We start from the raw sequence: 27,059 nt of genomic DNA, 5'->3' as shown, positions 1-27,059 counted from the left end.
CACTTTCAAACTCAAATGTATTTCTTTCCTTGTTCTTATCCTGCCATGCTAATTTTAACTTGTGACTCCTTTGATAGGCTGAGGGAGGGAAAAGGAGTTAAGAATCACAATCAAGTTATTCATTTGTGGAAAGCAAAGTGTTAAACAATATTACTATTGATTTATTTATTAAAGAATATTTATTTCTTCATCAAGGAATAAAAAAATAACTATTAAATTTAATTTAGACTGAAAATTTGTTCTCAGTTCACACAAGGGAAGTGAAGACAGTTATATTTCAATTAATGTTAAAAAGTTGAATGGCAATAGACAGCAGTCAGCAGATAGATCCCAGATACTACCTAGAGAAGCTACAGATTGGCAAGATAAGTTTCTGCTCAATGAAGTAGACATGTAAAATGAAGAAAGAACTGTAATTTATAAAAACTCCTTTCCTAGTAAATTTGATCATTGCTTACATTTGATATGAAGACTTTTTATGTAATTATTAAATGTTGCATACTGAGATTAGCCATATTGTGGAACATGTCTGTATGATTTCCCCCTTTATAGTCAAATAATTCTTTCTGATAACAATAAAACATTACCAATGGAGAATAGAGCCCCAAAGGAGGGTAGACAGTGATAACAGCCAAAGGACAAGAAGTTAGCAGGCTTTCAGTGAACTTACTGAGTGAGTGTAAGATTTTTAGAAAACACATATCCAATAAATACTGGAAATATATGAGGTCAGATTTGTTTATGATTCATTTCCCAGTGTTATGAGATGAGCACAAGCTGGGGTGCAGAAGAACTTCAGTTCAAGCCCCATTTATCTGCTTTCTGGCTGTGAGACCTTGGGCCCAATACTTAATGCATTTGAATATTAATTTCCTCATCTGCAAAACATGTAAGAGTATTTAAGTGGGTTTTTGAAAGTTACATTAGAAAAATCTGTAAGTACTTGGTGAGAAAAAAAAAATTGTAGGTGCTTTTTGAATGATGTCATCCATACCTCAACTTCTCCATATTGCATGGGATCAGACTGACAAAGAATGCTATAAAACAGAGATAATAAAAATTTACAGCGTGTGACTCAAAGATCAAGAGAGATGACTTAAGGATTAAGAACTGATCTATGAATTGAATCTGAAAAATTGTGCTTCTCTATGTGTCTGTCATCAAGGAAACTAACATTCGCTATTTACTCTGTGAAAAATGGCCAGAATTAGCATGTAGGTCTACAGCACAGACCACAGTAAGGCAGGCTGGGGGCTGCTGATAGCCCAGGGTGCTCAAGTACAGGAAGCCTGATGGAAAGCAGAGTGGGCAGCTACGCATTGTGGGCAGCAGTGGCGCAGAATCCCCCGAACCAGCGACAGCATGGCACATGCAGCTCTGAAGTCAGGATTGCCCTCAACAGTCCTGTGGACTGACCCCTAGCCACAGTTCACGTCTTCTTAGCATTTACTGCATGCACTGGCTTCCCTGGTGGCTCAGATGGTCAAGAATCTGCCTGCCAGTGCAGGAGACACAAGAGGGGAGAGTTCAATCCCTGGGTTGGGAAGATCCCCTGGAGAAGGAAATGGCAACCCACTCCAGTATTCGTGCCTGGAAAAGCCCATTAACAGAGGAGCCTACAGTCCATGGGGTTGCGAAGAGTGGGACGCGACAGAGCGACTGACACTTTCACTTTCACTATTGCAGGCAGGCATTGTGGTCTGCATCTCTTTTCTCACTTCATCTGCTGAAAAACCCCATGAGGTAGGTATGCCTGGCATCGTCTACTTACCAATGAGTAAATTGAGGCACAGAGAGGTTATGTAGCTGGTGCTAAGGCGCACACCTAGGAAATCAGCAGTAAGAGTCGAGCCCAGGCCATCTGCATCCACAGGCTGCTCCCTTAAATCCTTCTGAAAGGAAAACACCTTTGGTACCTTTACACGAACACCAAGAGAGGTGGCTCCAGGATCTGGGACGGGGTGATGGATGTATGAAGGGAAGGGCCGTCTGGTCAGGTGACCCTGTGTGATTTTGTCAGTCTGGGGTGCTGCCTACACGGCAGAGAATCTGCTTGCAGACGGATGCTGGGTGAGAACGTCTGGCGATAAGAAGGGCTGTACGTGCTGTGTGTCCCAGCCACTGGGTGGGTTGTCTATTTCCAGGGCCTGGGGGCAGCTCTCCTTGACTTGACCCAGATAAGCGCCAGACATGGGAGCACAGTTGCAAGATCAACTGGTCTGCTTCTTGTGTGGAATTTTCCTGCTCAAAAAAAAGGAAGGTGCAGGAAAACAACAGCTTCCTATGACCTCATTCTGCTCAAAATTCCTGGATATGTCTCTGTTTCCCTTCTGGTTCCAGACTTTTTCTTACTTACTTTTAAACTAAATTCAGCTTCTCTTGAAAGGAAACAAATATCAACTTTATAAAGATGTGGCATTATTTTTTTTCCAGAACATTTTGAACTATAGAGCCCAGTTATCTTATTTAATTGATCCCTGATTAAATTTTTTCCCCTGATGGTCAACCTTTTCTGGGAAGGTGATTCATATACTTTCTGCATTCGATTCAGAGGGCATGTTCACTAAATTCAGCCATTGATTTATCAAAGCTATTTACTGAGTGTATAGTATGTGACAGGTGTTATGTTAGATGTTGATTGGTGGTCCTCTCCCCACACCTTCTGAATTAATATCTCTGGAGTAAATTCCAGGAATCCTCATTTTTTTTTTAACTTTATTTATTTATTTTTTTAATTGAAGGATAACTGCTTTACAGAATTTTGTTGTTTTCTGTCAAACCTCAGCATGACTCAGCCATAGGTATACATATATCCCCTCCCATTTTGAACCTCCCTCCCATCTCCCTCCCATCCCACTCCTCTAGGTTGATACAGAGCCCCTGTTTGAGTTCAGGAATCCTCATTTTTTAACAAGTTTCCAGATGAATTTTATGCCCTCAACGCTTTGAAGACCACTATCCTTTATTATAAACTCTTCAAGTATAAAGCTTGGGGTCTTATGTAACTTTGTTTCTAGCCTCTAACAGATTGCCTGGAAGGTTAGTGTTGATGTGTGATTGGTTACAATTCAGTGAAGAAAAGAATTTCCAAACTTACTGCTTAGAGTGATAAAGGAAGATCAAACCTATCATTTATTTTCTTAAAATATTTATTTATTTATCTGGACTGGGTCTTAGTTGCAGCACTCCAGATCTTAAGTTATGGCATGTGGGATAGTTAGTTGCAGCGTGCAGGGTATTTTTAGTTGTGGCATCCAAACTCTTAGTTGCAGCATATGGTATCTAGTTCCCTGACCAGGGATCGAACCTGAGCCCCTTGCATTGGGAGCAGAGTCTTAGCCACTGGACCACCAGGCAAGTCCCTGTCATTTGTTCTTGTTCATGTGTTTATACTTTTTAATTTGCTGGTCCCGGACCTAATTTAGAGAAGGAAACGGCAACCCACTCCAGTACTCTTGCCTGGAAAATCTCACAGAGAGCGGAGCTGATAGGCTACAGTCCAAGGGGTCGCAGGGTCATACACGACTGGAGAACGTAGATATTCTAACACCTGTAAGTCAAAAATCTATTTATTTCAGAGTTTTGATTTTTATTTTGTCCAGGAGGATATCGATCATCAGATTGTGTGTTTCTTTATTGGGGGAATTCTTAAAATCCACTTTGCTTTATTATTCACAAATTGAAGAGTGTCAAATTTGAATAGACTTTAAAAGAGAAGAATGCCAACCTCTCATCAAGCACTTAAATTCTCCCCACAGTACTCTCTTTGTATTAGTTAGAACAGGGTTACTGCTTTAACAAATAACCTTAAAATTTCACTGGCTTCATCACAATGAAGTTTATTTCTCACTCACAACTTATTCCAACGCAGATAGCAAGAGGAGGCAGTGTCCTTCAGGGACCGAGGTTCCTTCTATCTTGTGCCTCTGTTCTCAGTTAGAAAACCAGGGTCTTCCCCATTTTAGCCAGCAATGGTGTAAGGGGGTAAGGATCACGCGGTGATTGAAAGGGCAGCCCAGCATGATGGGTACCACTTCCACTCACATTTCATCAGCCAGAACTCACCCACTGACTGCAGAGGATACTGGCACATGCAGTCAGAGTGGGTGATCAGATGCCCCCTGTCTTAGCCTCCAGGTAGTTATATGGCCTCCCTAGTGACAGAGAACTCACTACTTTTTGAGTAAGATAACGTATTCTTTAAACATCCCAGACAGTTAGAATTCTTGCACTGAATTAACGTATATTTTGCTGCATTGGCAAGATTCCATAGTACTTAAGAGTGTGGCCTCTCAAACCAGACGGCTTCAAACCTCATCTTGTATCCAACCTCATCAACTTTGGCCAGTTACTCATTTCTTGGAGTCTCTTCCTCATAAATTAATCCATGTTTTTGCCTAGGCTTGTGCTTGATAAGTAACAAATTCTCAATATATGTGAGTTGTTAATGCTTGGTATATTGGCCCTTGTTCCACCTCTGTGCTCACAAAATAGGTATCTTTGTCCTTGGATATTTAAAGGTATTTCTGCCCCCTCTTCTGAGCATCTTCCAGAATCTTCAGCTGCTCCTTATATGACCTTACTTAACATTCCTTCTTCATCCTGGTCACTCTTCTCAGGTTGTGATCCAGTGTATCTATGGCCCTTTGAAGAGAGTAGCCCTCTTACTGGAAGATTCTCATATGCTCTGATCAAGGAAAAGAGCAGCAAAACTATAACCTCCTTATTTTTAGCTGCTATACATCTATGTGTGTAGCCTAAGATCATGTTACTTTTTCTGGCTGCCATGTCAGTTGATACCTATTGATCTTATTTTCTACTAAAATTTAAAAATTTTATATAAATGTAATTGTTGAGCCAAGTCTCTTTTATTGTTGTAGACTTCTTTGGTTTCAAGAGAAGATTCTTATATTGCTAGCTGTACATTTCTGGCATATCCTATTTGATCTTCTATTTTCAATGTTTTTAATCTGAAAGGAGGAGTTACTGTACCCTTAGGGCTCTTCTGTTACCCAACAGTGGTTAATACAGGTTAACTCAACATCCAAGGAGAGTGACTAAGACTCACCTGTAAGTGTGAATTTCTTTTGGTTCAGCGCTTGTGAGCATGAGCTCAGTCACGTCTTTGCAACCCATCAGGGTCCTCTGTCCATGGAATTTTCCAGGCAAGAATGCTGGAGTGGGCTGCCATTTCCCTCTCCAGGGGATCTTCCCAACCCAGGGATTGAACTCTCCTCTCTTGTGTCTCCTGCGTCGGCAGGCAGACTCTTTACCACTGAGCCGCTTGGGAAGCCCTTTTGGCCCAGAGTACTTGAGAAAAGACCCCTAATGTCAGAGATATTTACTAAGCTGGTGTTTGGGATTTTTCCCCCCTCTATTTATGAAAAGCTGAAAAAAAAAAGACAACACCAGCTCATTTTCTTGACATGTAGACTTGAATCACTGCATTAACCCAAATTTCTTTGGCCTTTTCTTCTTTATGGGCAGGAGTTTCTGCATGTGTTGCCACATCATGTGGGTTTAGGGAAGGATAAGAAGGAAGGAAAAGATGGGGTGGGATAAGCAGGCAGATACTGCAGATGCTACTTCGGGCAAGCTGTACCCAGCAGGCTCCTTGGTGACCCTGATGATTTCTTGGAAACCTATGATTCTAAGACTCTGTATCATAAATAAGTGGAGTCCAGCTCCAGAAGATTCAGTGTACCAACCTGGAAAATGGGAACATTCTGATTTTTTTAAATCCTTCTAAGTACTCTCTCAAGAATGATCTACTTTCTTTTTAATAATTCCTCTGTGATCACTCTTCTACAGTCACCCTCTTCATTCTTGTGAAAACTTGAACTTGGAGCTTAATCCATCAAGCTTTCTGGCCTTCTTTACTAAAGTCAGTCTTTGGTAATGATTTATTTGAGACTGGTACACTGGTCTTTTCTGTAACAATAGCAGAGAAAATAATAGTAATACAATAGCTAATATTGATTGAGTACATACTCTGTATGAGGAACATGCTATGTGGTAGGTATTATATTATTAGCCACATGTCATAGAAGAGGAAACTGATAGATAGAAAATATAATTTGTCCAGGGTTACATAGCAGGAGAGCCAGTTAAATAGACTTTCCAGCTGTAGAATGCAAATAACCACTCACAAATGAACAAAGGCCCCACCATTCACCCCCAGATGGCTCAGCTGCCAGCCTGCCGCAGTCAAGTCTCAGACCACATAACATGCCCTTTTGTGAACACTCTTCACTAAACTTACTTGACTTTGATATATCACGCTTCAAAGTAGACCCTATTAACCCAGTGGTTGATAAGAAGCTAAAATGGTACTTCGGTGTAATTTCCAAATGATCAACATCGAATCTAGGACAACACTTGAATCAGGGGCACTTCAAGGAACATAGGGAGAGATTTTATAGCATATTAATGTGATGACTTAAAAAAAAAAATTCCTTACAGGACTGAGGCTACTAATCCCTGAGCTGAGGGTGGGGAAACCCCAAGAAACAGAACAATCCAATCACCTTCTCCAGTAGCCCACATGCACAGCTGACTTCTGAGAAATGAATTTAACTTTTAGAGGTTTCATGATCAGCTGCTGGACAATATCCGGCACCAACCTAACCACTAATCTCAGACCTCATAGCAACACAGATCGTCTGGAACCCAAAATAGTCCTGCCTCGGGCTCTTTTCACTTCTTATCACTTGAGCAAGAGCATGTGTAAGAAAGGTGTCTGTTAGCCGACAGCTGCTGATTCTCAGAGAAATGAATGGATGTGTGGCTGCTTCCATTTAATCAGTCACCATCTATCTCAGCAGTATAAATGCTTCTATTTTATACCAGATACATCCCTGAATGTGTATTTCTTTTTATCCAAGAGTCCACTGGACTTTTTCAAATTCACTCACACGTGATATTTTCATAGGGCTTGATATTGAATGAAATCCTCTTTAATCCCAATCCTTCTCCACTTTATTTTGTTTCTTAACATTTTCCTTTTGTAGAAACACTAGGAAGTCTGACTTTGCTAGAGGATCTTTAACCTGCCTGGAGCTTTGATATCTTCTGATTACAGCTCCTCCTTTTTTCATCCTTTGGCCTCAGTTAGAGACTTTGCCGCCATAAAGTGGATTATTTCTGAATAAGGGCGTAGTGTCCACTGTGATAAAGTTCCTTTCATGCATGATGGCTGTGGGACTGGCAGCCTAAGAACACTTCGCTTGATAGTAGGTACCATTTAGTTTTGACTAGAATTCTTATCTAAACAAAACTCTCTGGGCTTACTCAAGGACAGTTTACGTCAGCAAGAGAAGTCAATAAAGAAATACGAATGGAGAATATGGTGGGAATTTGTTGCAAAGGTGTATTGTTTTATGATGAAAAACCAATAAAGATTTTTTAATTGCATATTTCTAGATTACCTAAATAATTAGCTCCTACACTAAGTTTAATATAAGGAGACAACATGAAAAAAATTGTCATTTTTCCTTAACTTCTGCCCCTCCCCTCTAGTTATAGGCAGACTCCATGTACTTTCTCATCCTTTTCTGTCCATCTGAAGCTATTACATTATTAATCGGCCACACAATACAATATAAGCATTTAACAAAATACAATAAAAAGAAATATTTAATTTAAAAACCAAATAAAGGCAAATAAAGAATACAAAATTTCTACAAGAAAAGAGAAAGCAGTTGGATAGTTATATTTGTTCTCTACAATCCCCATATGTTCTTGCTTTAAGGTAAAACTAAGGATACTTTGTTATTTGCTCCATAGGAACTAAAGACTCAGAGTTGAATTTAAATTAAACAAAAAGAGATCATCAAGCTCCAAGCAAATCCTGGTATGTAAGGGTATGTTTATAAAGATCAAGAAGAACTACTATATTGCAGAGATACCAAGGGTTTGGTAGAATACAGTGCAATCCTTAGGCAATCATTAATCATTTATGATGAATAAGCCATTTTTTCAGTTAAGAATCCTGCCTTTAAAGCACATTTAAAGGAGAAGAGGAAAGGAGGAGAAGAAGGAAGGAAAAGGAGAAGACAGTGGTGATGACACCACCTTGTTAAAGAATCAAAAAGTGGACCTGTTTGTCCTCTCCCCCACCCAGCCACCCAATCCCTGGTGATGTCCCACTTTGATATTCACCAGGGTAGAGGAACAGAGGCTGGCAGGACCCTCTTAGATGCCTGCCTCGGCAATATTACCAAGTACCATCCCTTCTTGAGGTTTTAGAAGGGAAGTAATGTTTACTGGGCTCTTTGGCACTTTATGTGCCTTAGATATATGGTTTTGTTTCATTCTCAGACAAGTTTGTGAAGGAGGAATGTTTTCCCATTTGTATAGATTAAGTGTAAGAGGTTGAAAAACTTGCCCCAGATCACATAGCTAACAAGCCAGGAGCTGGCATCCAAGTCCGCATTGGGAATGCTATGCCTGGGCTTGTCCCGTCATCTCACATGCACTTCTCTGCTCTACCGAGAAATTAATCTAGCATCTCCTTTCCAACCTGGTGCCCTGGCTCTCTGCCATAGCTTGCCCTAAACAACGTTTCATGCACTGCGCCATGTCCCTATACCTCACTGGCAAGACCCTGCCCAAGCATGTGAGTTCTGCTTTGGCCAATCAATTCTCCCAATGTGGCTACGCATTCATGTTTCTCACCACTTCAGACAGACCCTCCCTCAGACGTAAACACTGACAACACAATGGATACACTGACAGTTGCCACACAGGTCGGACAACTCTCAGTGGAAATGAAAATGCTGGGGAGAATGTGGGAAGTGGATAAAGACGGATTTTGTGTGATTTAACAATGCACACAATATTAATAAAATACTATTTTAAATAAATATTATTAATATATTTTAATAAAATATATTTCCCTTCTTTACTTCTGATCACATCAGAAAATGCTGTCATGCATGTTGCTATTTTGAGCTGTGAGTTTTTAGAGTCGTTTTTTTTTTTTTAATGAAGTAAGGGCTTTTTTCCTGGGTATGCCAGGGCACTTTGACTGAAATGGAAGAAATCCTCCCACAAGATTGTTGAATTTGACATAATATTTTTCAAAGGAAGAATGTCAGGGGAAAGATATACCATCATAATCCATACTAAGGAGAGGGGAAAATGAGTTGAATGCAAGAGGACTTTAAATTTATCAAATGCTCATTCTGTGCCTTGGTTTCACATACAGCCAACTTTATTTTCTTTGTTCCTCTCAACAATTCTGGGAGATATAAATATTCTATGTACACTACCATCACTACCACTGCCAAGACTCAAGGAGCAACACTTGGTCCAGGCTCCAACAGCTGCTGAATGGTAGAGCTGGGATTTGAATCCTTGTCTCCCTGGGGTAATATCACTACACTGTGCAATTTCTTAATGAGCAGGGCTCTATTTAAGGTCTGGGGAATAAAAGAGTGACAAAACATACACCCTGTACTCAAGAGGCTTACAATTCAGTAAGCAGACAAACAGATTTAAAAGATCAATAACTATATATACTTGCCCAAAAATATGACTAAGGAGAACCTCAGGAAAGGTATAGGATCTCAATGGAGACATTGATTATGGAGACCCTGAGTGGTGAAAGAGTCCTGGTGAAGGACAGAGATTTGAATGAGATTTAGAGGGAAAACTGAGAACTTAGAAACAGAGAAGAAGCTAGCAGTTGTCTAAAAATGGGGATCATCCTGAGCTACGAATGTGCATGCTGGATTCAGGAAATAAGTGGGAAGTCATGGTGGTTTTCATTGTTGTTTCCAGAAGTGAACATAGAGGAGGAGCTGAGAAGTGACTTTTTGGAAGGTGCATTAGGCCTTTTCTCCTCGAAGTGTGGCACAATGTCATCTCCATCATCCGGGAACATGTTTGAGATTCAGAATCTCAGGCCCTGGGCCAGATTCATGGAGCCAGAATTCTGCATTTTCAGAGGATTCCACATGTGATCCAGGGGCACATTAAAGTCTAAGAAGGACCACCTTAGAGAAGTAGATCTGCTCCTCTTATTGTCCTTCTCATAAATCCCAAAATAAGAATGAAAAGAGGACAGAAAAGTTCTCTTTTCTGCCCTTCTGCCCCCTTCTTTTCTTTCTTTCTGTAGAAGCCCAGGTGGCTGTTGCTGAAGTCAGGGACTTGAATGGTGCTTCCTTTCTGCTGCTTTGCCTAAAATTCAACATCCTCTTTCTGTAACTTCTGTGCGTCATTCTCCTCTTCCTTTTCACTAGCATTCACTGACCTGTGAATGTCACACTGAAGAATGTGGAGCAGATGCATTTTGTACACAAATGTCTACAAAATGGAGCAACTCAATTGCCTTTCCGGGAGGCAATCCTGAACAACTGGCCTATCTGTGAAACTGGTTGATCTCCACACAATAGAACGTCCTGTGTGAACACTGCCCATTTTAAACAGTGGAGTTTAAAAGGTCAATGCTTCCCTTAGCGAGACTGTTTGGAAACAGAGCACCTCAAGAAGACAGAGGCAGCTTCAAGATGTGAGCCCTGCCTTGTGATTCACCCAGTTTGTTTAATTCAGACTCTTTATTCCTGTTAATGTTATTGATCTTCTCACTTGGGACTGCCACTACCATTTTGGGAAGAGATCAGGTTTAGGAGAAACTTGGGAAAAGGAACATTGTATACGTAAACTGGGGGCACTTCTAGTTTCTGGGCTGACACATAAAGAACTTGGAAGTCTTCACTTCCATCCATACAACAAGAACAAAACAGAACAAACTGGAAACCAAGAACTCTTCTTAGATCTCTCAGGTAATTGAAGTCACAGGACAAACCATTGTCCCCCAAACTGGACAGATAGATATGGAGAATTACAGCTTACTAGGAGCAGAAGCTTTTCAGAATCAATACCAGAGAAGGACAACCTAAATGATAATTGACGACTTACCAGAAGCTCTGTGTAGAGAAGTTTGAGAATTAAAAGCTCCTAGGAGGGCCACAGTTCTATGAGCTTTACCTCCAGGAGCTCCACCAGGTTCCCGCTGTGAAGATGAAGGAGGTGGGGGGTTGGGGCAGGGGTCGTTCTCTCCTGTTTCCTGCAGGGGGAAGACAACAGTGGCTACTTACTACACCTTTAAGTACCCCCCCAGAGCCCTCCACTCTCCTTAACAAGACCTGCCCTAAAGGAAAACTACTTTATCAGAGCCTGATCCACTGGAGTTTCACCAAAGGACTTGGAGGAGGGAATTGTCCAACTCAGAGTCAGTGAAAAACAGACCTAAGCATTGGACTTTAGAATGCTTCCCCACCCCACATCTTACCAACCTGTCTATAGTGCTCCTGACTAATAACAAGAGATTATAGCTAGAAGAACGGGGTGGGAGGGGAGCTTGGGGGAGAATGGGTACGTGTATATGCATGGCTGAGTCTCTTTGCTGTTCACTTGAAAACTATCCCAACATTATTAATTGGCTATACACCAATACGAAATAAAAAGTTTTTTTTTAAAAAAGAACTGCAAGCCTCAGACTCTAATTAAGGTCTCTGTGGGAAAACTCAAAGACAACCTGGGTGACTAAAATGACATGAGAAGAAATTTTAGCCTCTGACAACACATAACATAAACACAGTCTAACTTAACATAATAGCTAAGTAATAACTTAACAGCCAACTAAATATAAAACATCACACCAAATACTTATCTACAATCAACTGGGGAAAATTTGTAATGTAGGTTGCACTTATCCAGATGTAGTCTCTGCTCATGTAGCAGAGTGTTCTAGATTTTTTGCTTAGGAAGGAAACAAAGGACAGAGAGAAGCAGTCATATGAATTTCAGATTTAGACAGAAGAGAGAATCACCTTCCTGCCTACAGACTCTACCTTCTTTGAATTTGACAGCTGTCATCTAGCCACAGGCAATTATTTACCTGCAGTTCTTGCCATCAGTGAAATAACTTCAGCTGATATTTTAGAGATTACAGAATCCAGGGGGTTCATTTGTTGCAAGTCATCAAGATTTCTATGAAAGTTTTGTAGTTGATTATAGTAATGAGTTAGGTCATTAATGCTGAATATTTGTAGGGATAACTTTATCTTGACAAATCTTGTGCGTTCAAGTGTTTCTCCAGCCCCTTTGTCAGACCTGCTTGCCAATGTGTGGGTGTCATGGGAAAAAAACAGTTTCCTGAGAACTAAGGACATCTAACTTCTAGTTCTGATTTTGCCAGGCATTTGTTGTATAATCAAGGGGAAGTCACATGTCCTTTCTGGGGCTCAGTTTTCCTAGCTGTAATACAGGATAATAGTAGGTAGACAATTTCACCCGCAAAGACAGAATCCAGTAAAGTACTAAGATGTCATTTCAATGCACAGTTATTAATGTCTGTAAGCTTGTAAGTATATATATACACAAAATGGTGGCAGTAAAAAAGAATTATGAGGATTAAACCTAATTCAGATGCAACTTAAAAGGGTGTCCTCAGAAAATATGGATATTTTTGTAGAAATCATGAGTTTCTCTAAGTTTCACTTTATTTTTCTAATTTCTGCACCTTCTTCTCATGCAACTCTATTTCATCTCTTTTTAAACCTCTCTTCAGAGCTCTACTTATGTTTTGAAAGTATTTGGGGAGAAATTGAGTTTTGAGATTTGCAAACATCTTTGAGGCATGCTAGTCAGCTTAAATTTGGCTGTATGTGGATTTTCTCTAACAGGAAACCAAATAAACCACTCTTGACAGGGCAAACAAACAGTCATCCTGAGGGCAATATTTTTAGGAGCTATGTGTAAATGAATAAAAAAAAAATTGATAGTGATTTGTTTTCCCTGAAACATAAAAGGAAGCTAAAAAATAAACATCTCATCCCAAATGCAATTTGGATCTTATTGAATTGAAAACAATTGTGCAAAGTATTGAGGCCATTTGAGGATCACATCAGGCAGTTGGATCCCACATCCGCCTAGAAATCTTACCTCTTATATGTAACACAAAATTACTGGTTCACTGAGCAAGAATAAGTCATCCAGTGATCCAGGAGAGGACAAAATTGGAAAAACACAGCATTAGTCACCTCTCGCCAGGAATGCTCATGAAGGCAGACCTGTGAAGGGAAGACATCAGGCTTGGGATTGGTCCAGCTGTTCGTGTGTTAATGGGAGGTGGTAGATGAGCCCAGGACTGATAGCCCGCCTGTGGGTGAGGATCTGGAACTTGAGGTGAGTTCCATGCAAAACTGACTGTTGATGAAAATTAAGGAAATGGATCAATGCCAGGACTATTCATGTCTTCAAAATAATGTAAGCTGACATACAGGTTCAAACAGGGCTGTGAACAATGAGTCAAGCATTAAAGGAATCAGTTTATCAATGGGTTTTTGTCCACTACACCCACTTTTTGGAAGTCAGGAGAACACAGATGTTAATTAAGAAAGTGGGTTCTGGAGTCAGATAGTAAATTCCTAAGCGTCCTTGCCTAAGTGTCCTTGTCCATAAAAGAGTGATCGTGATAATGATAGTGCCCAACCCATTGGGTTGTTGTAAACACTGTAAGAAAAGAATTTGAACAAAGCGAAGCACCTGGACTTGTGTCCTATCCGTGGTGATTTTTTTTTTTTTTAAATAAATGTTATCTTTATTTTTTTTTTCTTATGCTACTTATAAAGCATAAATTTATTACAAATTTTAATACATGATTAGTAAACAAAAAGTAAATATTGTATTTTTTAAGATAGATGGGAGTGGTATTTGAGTAAATTACCCTTGAATTAAAGATTTAATTCTTTATTTTTAATTGCATATTTAAATTATTTTTTTAAATTGGAATATAATTGATTTGCAAAGTTGTGTTAGTTTCAAGTGTACGGCAAAGTGATTCAGTTATACATATACATATATTCATTCTTTTTAAAATTCCCATCTCATATAGGCTATCACTGAATATTGAGTAGAGTTCCCTGTGCTCTGCAATGGGTCCTTGTTGGTTATCTATCTTATATTTAATAGTATGTATATTCATATCAAGCTTCTGATTTATCCCCCCCCGTGGTGATTATTGTTACACATTCCTCTTTATCTGTTCTTTCCCAACACTTCCCAGCTGCCCTTCTTCCCTCTTCACAACCTCATCTGGCCTTAGGATTCCTTCTAATAGCCTGTGCTCTAAGCATATCCCAACTAAGGCCCTTTTATCATGTGTGCTTGCTAAGTTGCTCAGTCGTGTCTGACTCTTTGCAACCCTATGGACTATTGCCTGCCAAGCTCTTCTGTCCATGGGATTCTCAAGGCAAGAATACTGGAGTGGGTTGCCATGCCCTTCTCCAGGGGCTCTTCCTCACCCAGGGATGGACCCTGCATCTCTTATGTCTCCTGTATTGGCAGGCAGGTAATTTACCACTAGCACTACCTGGGAAGTCCAAGGCCCCTTCATACCTTCCTCCAATTCAACTTTACAAAGGTTTTGTCAGACCAGCATTTTTCAACTCCAGTGTGCATATAGGACTTCTTGGGGAATCCAGATAAAATGCAGATCCTTATTCAGTAGATTTGAGTATATCCCTGGGACAGTCTGCCTTTCTAACAGGCTTCAGTGCTTTGCGTCTTCAGGCCACACTTTCAGTAGCAAGTCACTAGTTACCCCAAATAACCAGCATGTTCTTTTTCTGATCCACTTGAATGATTGAGTTTTTCAGTCAGATACTAGGTTACTGTCTGTAATCTACAAGTAGTCTGATCCTCATTCAGTCATGGAATCCAGTTGTCAGATAGATTCCTCACATGGCTTCATTTCTCTGTATGCCAAATTTAAAATTAACCATGTTAATTTAAACTGAGGTATGTGTGAGGAATGACACCTTAATTTGTGGACCAGCCAGCAAGTAATTTCACATCTAAGGAAGCTTGGTCTAAGGCTCAAATGTGAGACTAGTAATTTTAGGTAGATATATGTAGAGGCAAAGCTACTCTTGTTAGCAGTCCTGAAATTACTAGACAGGTATTTACAACGTCAAGCCGTCCCATAGTGGTTGGGAAAAATAAATGGTGAACACAGACAAATATTTTTTTCCTGTAAATATTTCCACACAGTTCAGTTTAGTTCAGTTAGTTCCATTTAGTTCAATTCAGTCTCTCAGTCACGTCCACTCTTTGTGACCTCATGGACTGCAGCACACCAGGCCTCTCTGTCCATCACCAGCTCCCGGAGCTTGCTCAAACTCATGTCCATTGAGTCGGTGATGCTGTCCAACATGCAGGACCTTATTTAGAAATAAGGTCTTTGCAGATGTGTTTAGTTGAAATGAGTCCAAATTGGATTAAGTGGGCCCTAAACCGATCATTGGAGTTTTCACAAGAAGTGACACAAAGAGCTAAGGGTGATAAGACACACGAGGAGGACACCATATGGAGGCAGAGATTGGAGTTCGCTGCCTTAAGTCAAAGAATGCTGATGATTACCAGTGATCACCAGAAGCTGAGGAAGAGCCAGGGAACAGACCCTTCCCCTGAACCCACAAGAAGGAACCAACCCTCAGACACCTGCATTGTGAACTTCTAGTCTCCTGAGCTGTGAGAGAATGAACTTCCATCATTTAAGCCATCTTGTCTGTGGTAATTTGTTACATCAGCTGTAGGAAATGAATATACCATCCATGAAGGGACACGTTCAGTCCAGGTGCCGACTGAACCCTTGGTGTTCAATGCTCAAAGGCCCTCTGCCCTTTTGATCTCCGGCAGCTGAGCTGGCAGTAGAGAATTAGGGGATACTGCCAACATGGATGCCTTAGTCCTCTTTGCTCTCTTAGATCAAGAGTAACAGGGGAGAAGGGGAAACGTTTTTCTCTTTGGTTTGAAGATGAATCCTTTCAAAGAAAAGATAATTGAACACCCATAAAAGAGAGTTCAACCAGTCCCTCAGCTTTCACATCTGGCCGAGTTGCCTGACCACAAACCTCTCCATGTGGTCAAGTCTCAGGTGAGGCAGGTAAGGAAGGAGAGGCAGTGGTATAGGAGGCACTGAATGAAACCTCCTGAGGATGATACCCTTGGACACAAGCTAATGGAGGATGATCAACGATGTCCGAGAGGTGAGGGAGAATGGCAGTGAGTGGATGAGATGGAAGCAGTCTAATCCATCAGTGCTATTTTAACTCCCCCCATCCCCACATTTGCAGGCACTTTGGTTTGTGCTTCTTGCCTCTGCCTGGGTACCAAGGCTTGCCTCCTAGGCTTTCACAATCTCAGACAACTTGGAAACTTTTGCTTTGACTAGTGAGGAGCCTGAGATCCACATTTATCTCAAGAAAACATACTCAATTAAGGAAAACAGACTCCTTACCCATGATTATTCTATATTCAGTAATGCTGATTAAACATAGGCCTCCTGCCAAAAAAAGTCTTCAGTCTGTTTAAACAGAATGAGGAAAAGGCCTCAAATGATTCTTTTCCCATTTCCAGCCCAGTGTACTCATATCTTCTTTATTCTACTGTGTGGTTTAAGGAAGAACAAGGGAATCAGGAAGAACCTTTTATCTATAGAAATTAAAATAACCCTGTTGAAGTGCTCTAAACACACTTTATTTTAATCTGCTAAGGTTGGCTGAAAATGTTATCACCAAGTGTTTGGGGGGATTGCCAAAGTGAATATGTGCATCTGAGGAAATTCAAGTCCCATCCTCTGTCTTGAGTGGATCTGGGACTTGAGCTGCAGATTTGGAGTTGAAAGGACTCTCTGAGCTCAAGATCTGCCAGTTACTAAGGAACCTGAGAACATTTCTTCAAAGTCTCTGAGTGACTCAGTTTATTCCACCTAAAGCATTGACTACTAAGTTTGCAGAGAAGACTTTATAGCAGATTTATAAGTCATAATAGATCAGCTCACCAATAAATCATTCACACTCATCATCTGAGTGCAAAGATAATGAAGAACGAACTTCACTTTGAGCAGTTTCATCATTTTCATCATTTATGAAACCATCCTTTCTGTTGGAAGTTCTTCTTTCTCTGATTTTTTAAAAAAATTATGTGGCTTGAACTATATTTACAATGGCATCAGCCCACCTCACTTTTTTTTTTTTTTTAACCAAATATGGCTTCATTCACGATATACTCTGTATCTTTAGTCTGGGTTTAGAGACATATCTCTAGAGTTCTCTGCCCACCTTTTCCTCTGACCATTTAGATAATCAGGAAACATATGAGTATTACTTCTAGAAGCTTCTGGTGTTGGTGGAGTTTGAACTGCAGTCTCAGCCTTCTTTGGTGATTGAAATTCACTTTTCTCAACCATCATCATGGAGAACAAAAGCAATAAAATATTTTGATTGTTATACACATAAAATGAGGCATTATATTTAAACATCCATTTAAAACTTTTAAAGCTCTCTAGAAATGTATTAAAAATTAAATGCCTTTTTCATTCAGTAAAAAACTTTTTGAGCAAGGGAACCTGGCTGAGTTCTCCCATGTCACACTTTTCAGCTGTCTAGGCTTACTTCTAGCCTTTGGTTGTATGGAAAACTGTATCCTGAGGGTATTAAGGATGTGTATATTTATTTAACAAGTATTTTCTGGGCACTTATTAAATAACCAGTACTTCTCTAAGCTTTGGGATAATACAGAGAGAAAGAAGTAAGTCATAATTTCTGCCCGCATGAAACCTGTGTTCTAGCAGTGGAGACCAGTAGTAAGTACACAAACTAATATAATCATTCCAACTAGATTTTGTATGATGAAGAAGATGAGAACAGAAGCTAGAAAACCAGGAAGGAAAACCTTTATATGGTCCATCTGAGATGGCATCTCTGAAGAAGGATGTTTAAGCTGAGACCAAAGGACGACAACGATAGACCTGTGTGAGTGACTTCCAAGGAAAGGATGTTCTCGAAAGAGAGATTTGTCTGAAATAGCAGCTGAACAGAGAGATATGCAGCTGCAGTGTGGTGAGCTGTAGAAGGAAGCTCATGGGGAGGTTAGAGAAGGGCCAAGGGTCAGATCCTACAAGACCCTTCAAGGGCCATGTGTTGGGTTTTATTTCAAAGTCAATAGAACGCCATTAAAGAACATTAAGCGCAAGTGTAATGTAATTTGGTTTATATGTCAGTAAGACCACTCAGAGTTCTGTGAAGAAAATGAGCTGGAGTGGGGACAAGAATGAAAACAGAGAACCAGTTAAGGAGTTGTTGCAGTGCTCCAGGCAAAAGGTTCTATTGGCCTGTATTCTTTTTAATGTACAAAGATTTTATTGGAAAAAACTCCTATGAAAGGTAAGGGGAGGGAGCTGAGAAAGGCTGGAGAAGCTATCAGAACACCATGGAGTCTAACACAGGGTGATAGTTGGAGGGAAGGAAGTCGGTGCCATGTTGCATTGTATGGACCTGGCTGCAGAAGAAAATGTAGAAAAGCAGATACAACTGAAAAATTTTGGAATGGAGCTGAACAGGACTCACTAAGGGATTAACGAATAGCAGAAGTGGGGATGAAAAGAGGGATGAATTAGGATTTGTCTATTTAAAACAATGCCTAGCACAAGGTAGATGCTCAGTAAACATATTCAGGATTTGTTTTCCTCCCATAAAAGCAAGATCTCCCAAACTGATAATCAAAGAAAGAACAGAGGCATTATAGAAAATAGATAGATGGATAGGGAGAGTGAGAACCCAGAGGATGAATAAAGGAGGAAAAGACTCAAATTTCCTTTTGGTGAAGCTAGATAATGACTTTACTGTCAGTGGATCAAGGTTAAAATCTTCTTCCATGTGTCTCCCTCCAGACAGCTTTTCAATAAATGTCAAAAGACATCCTCCCAGGGCAGCAGAGGCAGAATTGAATATTGCACGGTGAATAAGCGACGGGACTATATAGAGAAAAGACATTTTTAAAGTTATCTTGTGATCTAGGAAATAATTTTTCATCATTTCCTTGGTTAACTTTGAAGAGAGAGCTTAAGAATAAAGAAAAGACTGTGAAGCATATAGTCTGAGAATGATGGAACCGAGCAATTTTGTCTTGGTCCATCGATTTGTATATTACAGAGGCATTTGTTAGCACTCCACTTTAGCATAAATATCGCATACATGCACAGCCACGTTCCTTTTGAACAAGACCACTAAAAAAAAAAACAAAACCCTGAAATAGACAACATAATCCTTGCAAAGATTTTAAATAGGAAGCACAAATATTCCCACACTTCAGACTGGCAAGATTAGAAAAAAATAGATGAGGGTCATACATATTAAATACTAATGTAAGTGATTGCAAACACCCATGCTTTAATTGGCACCTGTGGTTTAATTCAGGACATTTTAGAAATTCTGATAATCTTAGAAAGGAGTTTCAGACATCTATATTTGTCCTCAGTCTTTCTTCCAAGCTTCAATTTATGGACCATTTTTAAAAATCCTGCTAGCTCCTCACATTGTGCCTTCTAAATTTCCTCTAAATGAACTTAAAAATAAAATGTACTTGCCTTCATGCTAATACCATGTGGAGTCTAAAAATGGTGTTCATGACTTTAGTCCTGCTCTTTCTCCTCTGGCTGTGGTTTTTAGTCTCCTGGATGTGATTGACACTCTGGGAAGGGACCACATCACACACATCTTCGTTCTACTCAGAACAGTGATGCTCAAGGGGTCTGCTTATTCTCTAACTATAGTTCCTTCACTACCTTTTCAGCCAAATGTTATCTGGAATATCGATAGCTTTGAAAAAAGTTATGTTTAAAAAGGGATGACCCAGCCATTACAGGGATTAAAGGAAATTGTTGTTAGGTTGCTCAGTCATTTGGGACTCTTTTGCAACCCTATGGACTGTAGCCCACCAGGCTCCTCTGTCAGTGGGATTTCCAAAGCAAAAACACTGGAGTGGGTTGCCATTTCCTTCTCCAGGGGATCTTGCTGACCCAGGGATCCAACCTGCATCTCCTGCATTGGAAGGTGAATTCTTTACCACTGAGCCACCAGGGAAGCCCAAAAGGAGATAATAAAGGCCTTTAAAGGGAGAGGAAGAATACTTCTAAGCATTGGGAAGTGGCGTCAATAAACACTGACTTAGAGGCTGAAAGGTCTTTGGAAGGGTCCCTCACATTAAGTATCTGACTTGCTGTTCACTTTATGCTGTGGTCAACTCTGAAACTAAGACCTTCTCCAGAGGTGTGTTGTGTGCATCTACAGGCGCAGTGTGGGGCCAGCATCCTCCCTGGTACATCAAGGGCCACCCATGTTGACTTGTAGCAAGATTTCTAAAAATGCACTGGGTAGTCTTACCTCACTTTGCAACTGCCTTCTTTTCCCCAGCCTGGAGTGACAGGACTGAAGATTTTAGAAAATTTGTGTAATTGATGAGTAGTCCATAGCAGATATTTCTTCTTCTTTGTTTTTCTTGGAGTATAATTGCTTTACATTATTGTGTTACTTTCTGCTGTACAAGAATGTGAATCAACTATAAATATACATATATCCCCTCCCTCTTGGACCTTCCTCCTACCCCTGCCCCCATCCCAACCCCCTAGGTCATCACAGAGCACTGAGCTAAGTTCCCTGTGTTGGCAGCTTCCTACTAGCTATCTATTTTACCTATGGTAGTAGTGTATATATGTCAATACTAATATCTCAGTTTGTCCCACCCATCCTTTCCCTCCCTGTGTCCACATGTCCATTCTCTATGTCTGTGACTCTATTCCTGCCCTATCTTTTCTGACCCCCTACTCCCTCCTTAGGTGGCATAGATGACCCCATCCTTTGGATCATTTGGTACCTGGGCTTACTCCCCTACCCTCCTACACACAATACTTTATTGTATTTATTCATATACTGTGTTGTCTCTTTTCCCCACTAGTCTCCTTAGCAGAAGGGATTGAGCTTTATTTGTACTTTCATCCCCAAATGCAAGATGTAGGTGTCTAACCCAGATGAAAGGATCAGGAAGCATTCTCCACTGTATGAAATCCTGCTCCCTTGGGACTTTGTAAAGTTGATATTCACATAGTAGAAAGAGACAAACACATTAATTCTTCCCTGTTCCAAATCATCACTAGTTTGGAGGTTTTAATGGAACTACATGTACCACACAACATTTTTATCTCTTGTCCTAATGATGAAGCAAAAAGGAGAAATATAGGGGGTCCTGACTCCTCCAGGCTGAATTTGGGGGAGCTTGCTTCTGGCTTGAGAGAACCAGTGTTGAAATTCCACAGGGTCAGCCCGCCTCACAGCCCTGCAGAAGTATAGGCTTGCTTCCTTATTGTTATCATCAGCCAACACCTTATCTTAGCAGAGGTGGGGATGTTCTGCAGCTACGGAGGAACCAGTGGCGTTCATTTATCTTAAATGAACTTTCCTGAGTTCAGCCAACACTTCTGATGAATTTTAAGCCGCAAACTCAGAAACCCAGAAGTCAGTGCCATCATTTCCAAAGGACAACCTTAGTCAATTTAACTCATTACCCTTGACTATGCAATCCCTGAAAATGCAGCATTTAAACCTTCATTTCAGAATAATTTATTGAATGACAAGGGCTGCTAATGTAATCGTCTGATTTAATCAGCACTACAGTTTCTGGTCAGGAGCAAAGTGACCCTTTAAAAAAGAAATTTCTGGTGTCACTGGAGATGATGCCCAGTACATGTTTGGTGAAGGAATGAATGAACCAATGAATGACATCTAAGTTCAGTTTTCACTCTTTCACTCAGCACTCTGCATAATCACCTCTCCTGACAGCAGGTGCTCATGTGTACTCGGCATCACTGTCCAATTTCAGTTCTGCTGCTGCTGCTAAGTCGCTTCAGTCGTGTCCGACTCTGTGCGACCCCATAGATGGCAGCCCACCAGGCTCCGCCGTCCCTGGGATTCTCCAGGCAAGAACCCTGGAGTGGGTTGCCATTTCCTTCTCCAATGCATGAAAGTGAAAAGTGAAAGTGAAGTTGCTCAGTCGTGTCTGACTCTTCGAAACTCAATGGACTGCAGACTACCAGGCTCCTCCGTCCATGGGATTTTCCAGGCCAGAGTACTGGAGTGGGTTGCCATTGCCTTCTCTGGATTTTAGTTCTAGAAGACAGTAAATGTAAAGAAGAAACTTGACTGCTGGTATCACAAAAGATGCATCCTATGAACCTAGAGCCTATTATAGAGAGTAAGTCAAAAAGAGAAAAACAAATATTGTACATTAATGCATGTGTATGGAATCTAGAAAGATGATACTGATGAACCTATTTGCAGGGTAGCGATGGGTACTCGTAGAGAAGAGACTCATGGACTTGACAGGCATGGGGGAAGGAGAGGGTGGGATGAATAGAGAGAGTAAGTAGCATGGAAACATACATACTACCATATGTAAAATAGACAGCCAGTGGGAATCTGCTCTATGATTCAGGCAACTCAAACGAGGGCTCTATGACAACCTAGAAGGGTGGGAGGGAAGTTCAAGAGGGAAGGGACATAAGTGTACCTGTGGCTGATTCATGTTGATATATGGCAGAAACCAACACAACATTGTAAAGCAATTATCCTTCAATTAAAAACAAATACATTAAAAAAACAGTGCATCCTAAAGATTTTAGATGACTCCCAGAAGGTGGCTTTTTGAAATTACTATTTTTTAATCAACAGAAGAGTTGGAGAAAAGTTTCAGCCCTTCAAAAGATTAAGGGTTGATAGGTTTATAGTCTCTGTCCCTTGGGAATATCAAAGTATTATATACATGAAGAAACTTGCAACACCAAATAATTTTTAAAAAATACTGGATATCTTTCTCCAAAATTTCAGAATATGACATTAGAAGAAACCTCTGAATGATTCCTCAACAGATCACTTCACTCATGGTACCATCTGTATCTTTTGTCACTTGTGTCATTAATTCCTCTTTCCTTCCTTCTTCCCTTCCTTCCTCTCTTATTCTTCCTTTCTTTCTCTCCCTCTCATTTCCTTTTTTATTAGTCACTAGGTTTAGATGTATTCATAAACATTATATAGTCCTCACAAAAATGAAATATAAGTATTATTGTAATTATTTTTACAACTTGAGAAACTGAGTCTCAGAGACATTAAATAACTTGTCCTGGGTCACACAGTACACCCAGAATTCAAAACCAAGACTGAAAGACTCCAAGGTCCATGACCAGTCCATTTTATCAGTTTGTTTCTGATATTGTTCTTGAAGTGACTGTTGAAAAATGGTAATGTGGTTTGGGGTTTATTAAAAGCTAATGAAAAAGAAGAAAAAAGTTGAAAAATATAAGATAAATCAGAAACATAGCATATTTTTATAGCCCTAAGCAAAAGACAGAGAAAAGCAGAATTAAACAAAAATTAAATGCTATTTCCTTCAATACTTTTCTTAATACATTGTAAAACTTGATCACGTGCCCTTAAAAGGCCATAATACAATTATCTGGATGCAATTGTTTGACAATGAAATGCAATTCTTTGAGTCTATTTTGATATTCAAAGACAGCCACAATGGCCTCTAGGGACAGAAAATAAAAATACAGATAGAGACACGTAAAAGGATGTCATTTACAGAGAAGTCTCAAATATTTTACTGCTTTTTTTTTTTCTTTTTGCTGTTGTTGTTGTTGTTTAGTCACTAAGTCATGCCCAACTCTTTGCTACCCCATGGACTGTAGCCCACCAGGCTCCTTTGTCCATGGGATTTCCCATGTGAAAATACTAGAGTGGGTTGCCATTCCAGGGGATCTTCCCAACCCAGGGATCAAGCCTGTGTCTCCTGTGTTGGCTGCCAGGTTCTTTACCACAGGGAAGCCCTCTTCCACCACTAACCATATTAATTTTTTCCAGAGTACCATGTCCATGTTCCTTCCATTTCAAAATCTGCACCTTTTCATTATGTTTCCTTTGCTCATCCCCACCCTTCATTCCCATTCTCCCCTATCTTCTCACCTCTTCTCACCCCTTCTTATTTATCCTTCATGTCTCAGCTTACCCTTTCCTTAAAGAGTCCCCCCACACAGCATCTGCTATGTGTGTCTCCCCACCACAAGCTGAGCACTTGCTAGTTCCAGACACTGTTCGAAATATTTCCCATGTGCTGCCCTTTATTCCTCACAACAATCTTTAGAGGGAGGTACTATTATAGCCCCATGGCATAGCTGGGGAAACTGAGGCACAGAGCAATTAAACAACTGGCCCCCTGTCTCAGGGCTGGTATGAGGAAGGACAAAACTGGAGCTTCCTTGTTATAATCCAGAGCCCATCATTCTCTCAACCACTTGGCTATACTTCCTCTCTTAGGAAACCCTGTCTGCTCACTCCTAGCATCCATGAAGAACTGATCCTCACAATTGTTTGTGAAATTGTTTGTCTTTTTTCAATCTTTTCCACTATACTTTATGAAAGCAAGGTCTAATTTATAGATCATTGTCCCTTCATCTAGCATTTGTGCCTGGAGTATAGGAGATAGCTAATAAATATTTGAAGAGTAAATAAATAAATAGATGATCAAATGGAGGGACAGATGGATGGGCAGATGAGTGACTTGGTTGGCTTATGTCTTTAAAAAATGGTGCCAGTGAATCTTGGATTTTAAGCTTTATCCCTGTCCCTGGGGTAGCAATATCATCATCTTATATGAAGAGCAGGGTGTTTTGGACAGACTGGGTCTTGGTTCATCTTGATTTTCTTTTTCAGTGGGAAACACTGATATAGAATGTAGAATGTCCTACATCCAGCTAAACTTTTAAGAGGTCAACAATAAAACTGGGATGAGGTAGAGAAGAAGTCAGATAAAATGGTATAGTATTTTTTAGCTAAAAGAGACCATAAAGATCACCAGATTCAATTTCTTTGTGTTACAGGAGCTGCTGTAGTAATGATCCTTAGGTACTTAGGCCAGATTTCTCCAACCTCACCTTCACCTGTTTTCAGCATAGGTGACAGGATTCAGAACTGTTCTGCCAGTGCCGTACTGTCTGGCGTGCTCAGATGCTGTCAGATAAAGGCAAGACATGGGCATTTTAGACAAGCCATATGACTCTGATATGACCCTTTCATCCAGCTGTGGAAGACACAGTGACTGATAATGACTTCAGAAACATCACCTACTTACCAGGTGTCTGAACTCAAACATAAATCAACAATCTGAAGGGATAAAGCAATTATTTCATTGAAGTGTGAGGTTTGAACACAGGTTTCTGAAGGAAAAGGATTTCACAAAGGTATTCCATTTGAAAATAGTATGGCAATTTTTGTTAAGATCAAAGGCTGATATCAAAGGAAAGACCTCTCTGAATATTTTCATTATTCGGGTGTCTGACCTGCATAGAAATACAACTCCAAACCCAAGTTTGCCTAGGAAAAAACTGCACAGAGAGCAGTATTTGATGCCCGAAAATTGTCCTCTTTCTAGCTGTGACCTTGGGAAACCACTTGACCTGAGTCTTAGTGTCCTCGTCTCCAAACTGGAGCTAGTCCGTTAACAATTACCTCTGTGGTGTTTTCTTTGGGTGAAGTTTACAAAAGATGGCAAGTGCTACCATTTCTCAAGTGCATACCATGTTTTGGGAACTTTACCTACATGACTTCAATCTGTCCGCAACAAAACCCTGTTATCGAGACACTGGAATTGCAGCTTGGAGAGTTATCAACACAGTGAGTGGAAAAGCCAGGATTCAAACTCAAGTTTGTTGATCCCAAATCATTGCTTCCTCCACTCAGCTTCATATCCAGGCTCTTGTAAGAGAAAGGGCTTTGAAAAACTGTGAAGGGCTAGGAATGTGACTACTATTGTGTTTGTAGGTGGCCTTAACTGGATTTAGGCTCCCCACTAAATCCGTTTTTTTCTCTTTTTTTCTCCCATTTTTATCTCAAAGGGAAATCCTTACCGAAATTTTCTTTACTCTCTGCAGCTCCCTGGAGGAAACCTGGAATGGAGCTTGCAATAGCTTTGCTTGCCTGCCTGTCCTGTAGCTCTGCCCAGCTTCTTCCATCTTTCCAAGAGGAGAAGAAGAGTTGTGAGGGCTTCTTCACACCCCACAGGCTGAGATAACAAGCCAAGCCCTCCTTCTCTTTCCCTCTTCCCAAGTGTCAGAGTATCTTCAGGCAAGAGCCCTCATTTCCTAGCAAAATCTTACACTTTGGGGAGCACTTATTCTCCTGAAGATAATCTACCATTAAAGGTCTTGAATGTTTTAAGTATTGATTATTTTAAATTTTTCCAGCTTTATTGGGGTATAATTGACAAAATTGTATATATTTAAAGTGTACAACAGGATGATTTGATATGAGTATACATTGTGAAATGATTGTCACAATCAAGTTCATTAACATATCCATCACCTCATATAGTTACTCTTTTTTCTTTTTGGTGACAATGCTTAAAATCTACTCTCAGCGAATTTCAAGTATACACTATAGTATTATTAACTACGATTACCATACTGTACTTTAGATACTCAGAACATAGTCATCTTATAACTGTAATTTGCATCCTATGACCAGTATCTTCCCATTCCCCACCATCCAATGCCAACCCCTAGCAACCATCATTCTATTATACTATGTTTCTGTGAGTTTGACTTTTTTTTAGATTTCACATATAAGTGATACGATACAGTATTTGTCTTCCTCTATATGGCTTATTTCACTTAGCATAATATGCTCTAGTTTTATCCATGGTGTTGCAAATGACAGGATTTCCCTCCTTTTCATGGTTGAATAATATTCCCTGATGGGCTTCCCATTTTACTCTTCCTCAACTCTGCTCCCAGATAGACTTTTGTTTTCTCAAATAGAGTCTTTACTTGGATTCTTCAATTAAACAGACCTGAATTTTGATTCTATCTTTTCAATTACTAGCTATGGCAGTATTTAGGCAAGTTGCTTAAATATCCCCAATTCTCTAATTTCTCACCAGTGAGGTAGGGATAATAATAGTATGTACTTCATACGGTATTGTGAGAACGAAATGAAGTAAAGCGGGTAAAATGAATGACAGTGCCTAGCACAGAGCTTGTGTTCAATACACATTTGCTGTCTCTGTGTGTGTGTTTGTGTGTGTGTGTGTGTTCAGTCACTCAGTCATGTCTGACTCTTTGCAAGTCCATGGACTATAGTCCACCAGGCTCCTATGTCCATGGA

General features: G+C 40.2%; 1 long non-coding RNA gene across 1 annotated transcript in view; it reads left to right on the top strand.

Annotated features, from left to right (window-relative positions):
* The window catches only part of LOC122680142, a 128,177-nt gene extending 102,075 nt beyond the window's left edge, over positions 1 to 26,102 (top strand). Inside the window, exon 3 of the long non-coding RNA XR_006336645.1 lies at positions 25,829 to 26,102. This is a non-coding gene — a long non-coding RNA (uncharacterized LOC122680142). The remainder of the gene's footprint in view (positions 1 to 25,828) is intronic.
* Positions 26,103 to 27,059: the final 957 nt, after the last annotated feature.

The sequence above is a fragment of the Cervus elaphus genome, chromosome 3 (assembly GCF_910594005.1).
Source record: "Cervus elaphus chromosome 3, mCerEla1.1, whole genome shotgun sequence".
Taxonomy (NCBI): Eukaryota; Metazoa; Chordata; class Mammalia; order Artiodactyla; family Cervidae; genus Cervus; species Cervus elaphus.
The sequence above is the reverse complement of the archived record's forward strand: the minus strand, read 5'-3'. Positions and strand labels throughout refer to the sequence as shown.